The sequence below is a fragment of the Schistocerca gregaria genome, chromosome 1 (assembly GCF_023897955.1).
Source record: "Schistocerca gregaria isolate iqSchGreg1 chromosome 1, iqSchGreg1.2, whole genome shotgun sequence".
Classification (NCBI taxonomy): Eukaryota; Metazoa; Arthropoda; class Insecta; order Orthoptera; family Acrididae; genus Schistocerca; species Schistocerca gregaria.
The window spans coordinates 149,519,657-149,528,815 of NC_064920.1; positions in this window are offsets into that span (position 1 = coordinate 149,519,657).

Here is a 9,159-nt window from a genome sequence, read left to right on the forward strand (position 1 = left end):
TTGATGTTGTTTTGGGATTCTTGGCACTACTATTGCTGTGATTGCCACCTACTGCATTTCACGAGAAACTCAATGGGATATAGATTAATATCCTTTTATACACAGTTTTTAAATTACTGGTATATTAATATGATCTCAGCAGTGGAACAAATAGGCCTTAAAGGCTAGGTAAGTACATGCCACAAGTGAATGGTAATTCATTTACACAAAGGAAAACATATATGTAATGAAGGAATGATCCAGCCAATGGACAGGTACAAAGAGACTGAGGTGGGAGAAGATCAGGTAGTAAATTTTTTTCTCCAACTCACTAAAATATGATTGGTTGTCTTCATTCACTCTATGTATTTTAGATTATATTGTTGGAGTGACTACTCCTACTCACGTTGTTCAAAGGAACTACTGCTGGGGATAGGGGGTATCTAAGTAACACAAGTACTGAAGTCATTACTTTTGTGTAAAACATCCTACGCACCCACCCACTTGCCTTACCACAGTGGAGTCACAGGCATTTCATATACTATAAGAGGTAGAGCCTCTTGTGACATCAGTGACGTTTTATGATCCTTCCTTTGCTACTAGCTCTCCTCTGTTATATATGTGGAAAAAGAGTTCCTGAGGACCCACATTGCTCTGTTAGGGTGTGGACCACCCATTGTTGGATATGGCTCTATGGAAGCAGGACGACATGGAGTTACACATTATGTCCGACAGGCCATCTGGCACTGACCAACCACCCTTTCATCACCTACTGGGATGAATTGTAGAGCGGTAAGGGATTGGCACACTGATCTCCCAAAAACTGATGTTACTTTTCTGATCATTTAAGTGTGTGTACATACAGGCCATATTCATCTGCAGGTGTATGGTTACCTGTCTTCATTACTTCTTTCATTGCAAGTCAGCTAAGGAGCACACTTAAAATGCTTAGTGTGTTTTAATACTCTGCCTGTTTGCTTTTATTTCATCTTCTACTGTTTATTTTTTCCTCCACCTTCTTGCTGTAGTTTTCTCTCAAAATATTTCACTTGTAAATTCTGTTTTTTCTATTTGGCTTTTACTTCAATTTCTTAGGTGCATATACCAGTTTCTTCTAAACTGTTACACATTTTCATAAGCCTGTTGTGTTTGCCTCTTAATTTTTCAAAATGTTCAACTTCCCTTGCCATTGCAATATAACTTATTCTTTGGATGTACTCATATGCTATTTTTCCTTCCTGTTTGTGTACTTCTTAATTTAAAAATTTCCACTTATTCTTTATTTCTTAATAAATTTTCCACTACCTTTCCTTTTTTCTTTAATTCTTTTATTTTGAACTTAGTATTTTCACTGGAGATATAAATTCGAGCTGAATTTTTGGCTTACATTATAGGTTTGCATCTGTAGTGAAAATGATTTATAATGTTTGTTGCCCCTCTTTTGTAATCTTGCTCTAATAGCTTCCTGCTCCCATCCATTAAGCTGGATAATTTCTCCTAAATATTAAATCAGTATGTTCCATTTTTCCATACATAATTCTGATGATTTGGTCTTGTTTGTCACTAATTCTCCAATTTTCGAATAAGATTTGTTGTCTCACGAAATATTACATCTATACTATCAGCAGTAATAAATCGTTTGAAAATGCTTAGCAATAAACTTTGAGAATATCCTTTTTCCAGCAAAGTTGTATGCCACTTTTCATGTTAAATTGTACCAATGTCCTCAGTTTTCTTTATGGTTTTTCAAGTGAGCACTTAATCAAAATTAATCTCATATTGGTCTTGCATGGCTTTCACTTCAGATTTTGTCTTTGTTGGTGTTGCTCATTAAAGCTGTATTTTCTATTCTTTTTACCAATTTTTTTCAGTGCTGGGGGAAGGGGGGTGGTAATACGGTTTGCATTCAGGACCTTACCATATGTGGAACCATTTTGAAGGGTTGTCTGTCAAGATGCCAGATTTACATTAGGAAGTAAAAAGCAAAGAGGTGCAAGTGGCAAAATCCCAATTCTGAGAAAAATAAGCAAAGTTTGTAACTAACTTAAAGTCCTATGTTCATTTGTTATATTGTTTACAGTAACCATCATATGCAGTGGTTATTACTGAAGTACAATACGAGTGAATTGAATTCTGAATGTTGTGCTCAGTGACGTTTTATCAATAATTTAGTTATCACTTACCCCACTGCCTCCAAGGATGTCACTTACATCTGTTCCATATCCAAATATCAGGTCTTGAATGATCCACAACAAAATTATACAATAGTTTGCCCCATTGACACTCATTACATTAATATTATTGATTATGCATATGAGGCAAATGGATAAACAATTTTACGTATAGAAACATGTTCTTAGCACATACACATAGAAATACTCCCATTTCTTTATATTTCAGGATATGTCAGTTCAGAACTCTTTCACCAGAATGCACCACATCATTAGCATGTTATGTTCTTGGTCCTCCACTTGCTAGTGATCACCTATATGGTTGGAAACATGTTTTTGACAAAGACATGTATGTGCACTTGCATCTCTTTGCATCCTAACAGGAAACACTACTACGAAGCAGTTCAAATAGATCCGAAACACCAATATACTTTTGCCACCAAATAGATTGGTTCTTCCATTGTAATGTGGTACACATGACACCAGATATCCAGTTTTGTCACAACCCTTTGTTTTTAACTGTCTCATATGGTTCCTGAAGGAGGACAGCAGCCTCTTCTGTAACTGCAGTATAACAATCTGAATGATAGACGTATCCGGCCATGTAACATTAGTCAACATAGCCATACTTTGTTAGTAGATACAGGAAAATATCGGTTTAATTTATGGGCAAATCTAGTGTTTTTTTGCTAAATTCAGTGTCTTCTCAAATTTATTATTCTTCTTTGCCAAATTTGGAGTTACTCTTTTTGCCAAATTCAGTTTTATTTCTTGCCAGTCAGTCACATCAAAGTTCATTACATGTGAAATGAACTACTCTCATTTTAAGATTATAAACAAGCCTCTTGGAGATTAGAAGTCAAAACACAATTTTAACATTCAGTAACTATCAGTTATGAATATTAATAAATTGCTGTCCTCTGATTTACAACATGTGAATACAACAAAATTACAAATTTTGTGATATCTCGTAACTGCCATTTCAGAGTTATTTAGGAAAAACACTAATATTGAAAAAAATTTCCTGTCCTTGTATGTTAGTATTGTAGCATAGAGAAACTACAGCCATCGTATTTCCTAACAACATGCAGCTCGTCTGCACAACTTAATGATTGCATCCCTCCTAGGTGAAATACTGTCATTTTCATCTCAAGGTGATATACGTTTTCATAAGAAGAAAAAATATGGCATCCTATAGGTCAGGATGTCAAACAACAAAGCCCTTAATCATGTAGGTATGTTAGAGAACTTAAAAGAGAAAGGATGCAGATAAAGTTAGCTACAGTGGGAATCAGTGAAACATGGTGTGAGGTCAGGTGAGTACACTTTGCAATCCAATATCAAGTCATCAATAATGCCGGGAACTATGAACAGAAGAGCGAATACATTGTTATAACTAAGATAGACACAAAGCCATAACTCATCACAGTACAACTGAATATCCCTACCAGCTTGTCAGATGATTATTCATTAAATTTATCAATATAATGTACTTGGTATAGGTAAAATGTCTACTAACCAAGTGGTAGCAGACCACACACGTAAGAGATGTTATAATTAGGCAAGCTTTTGGGTTGAAGGGGAAGGAGGAGGGGTGAAAGTAAAGGAGTGAAGAGTCTAGGAAAAGGGGTAGATTTTGGAAAAGTCACCCAAAATCGCTGGTCAGGGGAGACTTGCCGCTTTCCCTCTCATCGTTATCTGAAATCTATGCCTTTTCCTTCCCCTTCTGCCTGAAGGAGGAGCCACTGGCTCCGAAAGCTTGGCTAATTATAACATCTTTTGTGTGTGTGTTCTGCCTCTTCTTGGTGAGGAGATTTTGTATCTATCCAAATATATTATATTGTCAAAAATTGATTTTGTTGTTAGATTAAATTATACAGTTATTTAAGGAAGAAAAACCTGTGATGGGGAAAAAGGAGGCATAGCATGAAAACATTGACTGGAGGAAAGACATGTCATTTCAAGTAATTATCATCAAATCTTAATTTTACCCATCAGGAAAAATAAAAGTAATGCTTTCATTATTCACTGTTACAAAATTTTAGCAGTTAAATTTTGGCAACTACTTGCAATTCTGAAACTATGGGAAATTTGAAAAAAAGTAGGAATAAAAGGTTATCCAAAATTTTAAGAGAAAGCAAACTTCAGTTATCAGAGTGAAAGTATATAAAAGGCAGGGGCTGAGACAGTTTGCAGCCTACTCCCAATTTTATTCAGTCCGTACATTCAGCAGGCATTGAATAAAACCAAGGAGAAATTTTTAAAATGGTTTAAACCCCTGAGAGCAGACACAAAAACTTGTTTGGCAATGACATTGTAGTTTTGTCAGAGCGCAAGACTGAGAAGATCAGTTGAACTGAAGAAATAGTCTCTCAAACAGGTTGTAAGATGAATATCAACAAAAGCATAATCTACACCTACATAAATACTCCGCAAACCAATGTATGGTGTGTGGCAGTGGGTACCCTGTACCACTACCAGTTACATTGGCAAACAGAGCAAGGAAAAACGACTTTTATATGCCTTCATAAGAGCCTTAGTTCATTGTATCCAATATTTGTCGCCCATACACGAAATTTATGTTGGCAGCAGTAGAAATGTGTGGTGCAGTCAACTTCAAATGCTGATTCTCTTAAGTTTTCTCAATAGTGTTCCTTGAACAGGTCATCTTCCCCTCCAGGGATTCCCATTTAAGTTCCCAAAGCACCTCCATTATACTTGATTGTCTTCCTTTAATCTGACCTGGCCGGGATCCAAATTGGTCTTCTTTACAGATGAACCACACTTTCCCAAAATTCACCCAATAAACCAAAGTTGACCATTCGCCTTCCCTATCACAATCCTCATATGCTCATTCCATTTCATATCACTTTTCATCATTACTCCCACATACTTAAACAATGTCACTGTGTCACAAAGGACACTACTAATGCCATATTCAGACATTACAGGCTTGTTTTTTTTTTTCTACATTTAGAATTCGCTGCCATTTCATCATATCAACTAGAATTTTTTTCTGAGTTACCTTGTATTCTCTTACAGTCACTCAACTTTGACACCTTCCTATACACCTCAGCATCATCAAACTACAGACTGCTGTCCACCAGATAATTTATATATATAAAAAATATTGGTCCTAGTACACTTCACTGGGCACTCCTGGCAATACCCTTATCGCTGATGAACACTTGCAGCTCAGAACAGAGTATTATGATCCATTACTTAAGTCCACTCATATCTAAGAATTTATTCTGTATTCTCGTATCTTCATTAGCAGTCTGCAGTGGGGAACCATGCCAAACGCTTTTCAAAATCTTGAATCTGCCTGTTGCTCATCATCCATAGTTTGCACTGTATCATGTGAGAAAAGGGCAAGCTGAGTTTCGCATGAATGTTGTTTTCTAAAACTGTGCAAATTCAGAGACAGAAGCTTTTCGCTCTCAAGGAAATTTATTATATTTGAACTCAGAATATATTCAAGAATTCTGCAGCAAACTGATGTTAACAATATTGGTCTAATTTTGCATGTAAATTCTCACACACAGGAGTTATGTACTTTTTTTCCCCCTCCAGTCACTTACAGCTTTGCACTAGGTGGATATTTACAATAAAGGGGCCAATGCTATAGAGTATTCTTTCTAAAACCGAATTGGAATTCCATCCATATCTTACAAGTTATTTGTTTTCCACTCTTTCAATTGCTTGTGTGTGCCAGGGTTGGGTGTTACTATGTCCTCCATACAGAAATCTCTGCAACTTTCAAATGATGGTATGTTTGTATGATTCTCCTGCATGAACAATTCCCTAAACATGAAAAGCCTTTTTAACAAGCGACTGGATGGAAACATTAGACCTGCATTTACATAGGACCAGAATTTTCTTGGGTTCTCGAGCAGATTTTTTGCTCAGACATGACAGTGATAGTAGTTGTAAGATTTGCACATAACCCTTTTTGACACACAAATCTCTACTAACCTTAGGCTGTCATTTCCATGTTGTCTTATGAATCTTGAATGCAACAGCCTTTGCTTCCTGAGAATTTTTTGAATTTCTTTGTTAAACCACAGTTGGTCTTCACCGCCATTAATCCACTTACTTCTCCACAGTATGATTCACTATCTGTCTAAACTTTTCCCATTATTTCTTTATGTGCATCATACTAGAACACTAAATAATGCTGATTCATTGTCCAAGTGAGATGCAAACTAATGCTTATCTGCTGTATCTAGCAAAAACACTTTCCTGGCCTTCTAGACTGATTTGCTCATATTACCTTTGCTAAACAGTCACTACAATGGCATTGTCACTAATATCTGACACTATCAGGTTTCCATAGTGTGTGGGCTGCTGAATTAGCTGCTTGTGACTATTTTCAGTGTTCAAAAGTACTTCACAATCCTGTCTGTATCCACAGCAATGGAATGTAATGGAGTCAAATCAAGTGATGCTGAGGGAATTGAGACATGGAACACAGAAATTGGAGAGTTCTGCTACTTGGGTAGTAAAGTGACTGATTCTGGCAGAAATAAAGAGGGTATAAAATGCTGATGGGTGACACCAAGAGAAACGTTAAGAGGAAGATGCATACTTGATGTGGTCTCAAATGGCCTGAAACAAGAGATCACACCATTCTGATGGTGAAGGATGACAGTGATGCCCAATACAGAAAATATTTTCACACCTTTAGACAATTGACAACAGAAAACAACAGTTGTATCAAGACAGCAACGTTCTCTAAAAGTTGCTATCAAACAAACTGAAATTGCTGGCTAAACTCTTCTAAAAACTATGTACTGGCTACTGATGTGTCTTATAATTTGAGCAACCATGTTATCTTGGCTACATAAAACAAAAATTGCACTAAAAACCAAATTATTGCTCATACTGAAACATGCATTAACACATTTACTGCCACGATGCCATCAGTGATCACAGCCAAGCCTCACACCTGATGCTGAGGCCTCGCCTGGCAATAACTCAGTGATACTTTGAACAGTTAACATGTTAAGTTATAACATGTGCTGCTAAAAACTGGAGACAGGATATGTACTGTATCAGTCCTATTTTCTACACTTTTCGATTTCACTCCCAGATGATGTTTGGGAAGAACTGCCCACCGGCCACAATGGAAGTCTGTGTGTTAGCTTCATGGCGATTATGAGGTCACTTTAAACATCTTTGAATTGTATACAGAAGCATATTCATCATCTCTTTAAGTTGTGCTGCCCGGTGGAGGTTAAGGTTTTCCTGACACACATTGATTAAAAAACCTGTGAAACTCCACAATTCTTCTAACATACATCTCTTCCAGTAATGGAACTAACAAAATTGTCAAGAACCATACCAATTCATACAGAAACCACTGTTTTAGTTGGTCTTAATTTAACACACTGCACTTCAAATTATAGTGTTAGAGCACATAATTCACTATTATGCAACAGTTAGGGTTTTTTTTTTTTGCAGACATGTTCTGTCATTAAAATTACATGCCCTTAGAGGTTGATATATCTCATTTATTTTTTCAGAATTCAGGAAATTCACATTAACGTTTCAGGGAATTTCAGTACCATTTAATCTGTGTGCCCCAGAGAACATGCTTGCCTCAACACATCAACAGTTTGGTTTGAGGAAGCAGGTTCAAATGGATGTAGATTGCAGTAGTTATGCAGAGATAATGAGACTCCTATGGGATAGATTAATATGGTGAATGGCTGGATCAAACCAGGTTAAAGATGACCACCATCTGAGACATGGTCGTAAATTTTTCATACTGGGGAAGATAAAATAAACCTACCTTTTAATAAAGGTTAATAAAATTTTATAACAAATTAGTTTGGCATCAATAGGGTACAACTGGAAGTTAATTTCACAAGGTAATCAACATGTCTCGAAAGTGATGTCCCTCACTGTTAATGCATTGAACAGCCAGTTTCTGAAGTTCTGCATAACTTTGTGAAGCATCTGTTGCGGAATACAGTCCACTTCCATTTGTACTGCATGCTGTACATAAGGTTGTATTTATCCACCTCTCTTGATGTAACAATAGCTGTACGGAGTTAAATTCAGTGAGCATGCAGACTATGAAATGTCACCATACCCATAGATAAGTGTCGACGTGAAGAGTTCCCTTCAAATAACAATCCATTTCCAGCATTATGAGCCACGAATCTATCCTACCAGAACCACAGTAGTCCCAATCCATTTGTTGAAGCTGTGGTTTCAAAAATTGTTAGACCATGCTGATGTATCATTCAGAACTGACTGAACAGATTTCTGGAATTTGACCACGCCACTGTGCTCCAATTACCTTTTGTACAACACTACCACATGCACAGAACTTCTCCACCCATAAACACTATTTCCAGTTAGTAATAGCATTTTGAGTAGGGGGATCTTATAATAAGTACACCTGCTCTGCAGCAATGCTTTTTTGGTAAAATAAGTTTCAATGGAAATAGCACAGTTTGTTCAACCAAACCATGTTTAAAATGGACAGTGGCACTAATGGAAACGCCCACTGCTTATGCATCATTGGAGTCCATCCCACCCTTCCAACACCTCCACTCCATTCACGTCATTTTGGAAGTAGGAATACTTACCTTACCCAGCCAGAGAGTGCTTGGTGACAGGTGTATTATTGTTCACGTAAGGTTCGGAGAGAAAGGAGTTACACTGTAACCGCACTTTTATGGTCCTGGAATTAACGCCTTCCTGCCGTTTAAAACTTATCACTCCTGTCAAATTTCCGATGTCGACAATGTTAATTCGCACCCAATTTTGTGTCAATGTATTTGTAATTTTCCTGCAATTTACGCTTTGTGAAAAAATGTTTGTGGCGAAAAAACTGATTAAAAATGATGCTGCCATGCTGTTGGCTGTCAAATAGTGTTGACAAACATTACGTGATTGGTACTCTGCTCAGCGAATTTCAACTGGTGAATGTGTGAAAAATGGAACAGGAACAATTTGTGTCGTGCCTCCTACCCCCCCCCCCCCCCCCCCCAAGCTC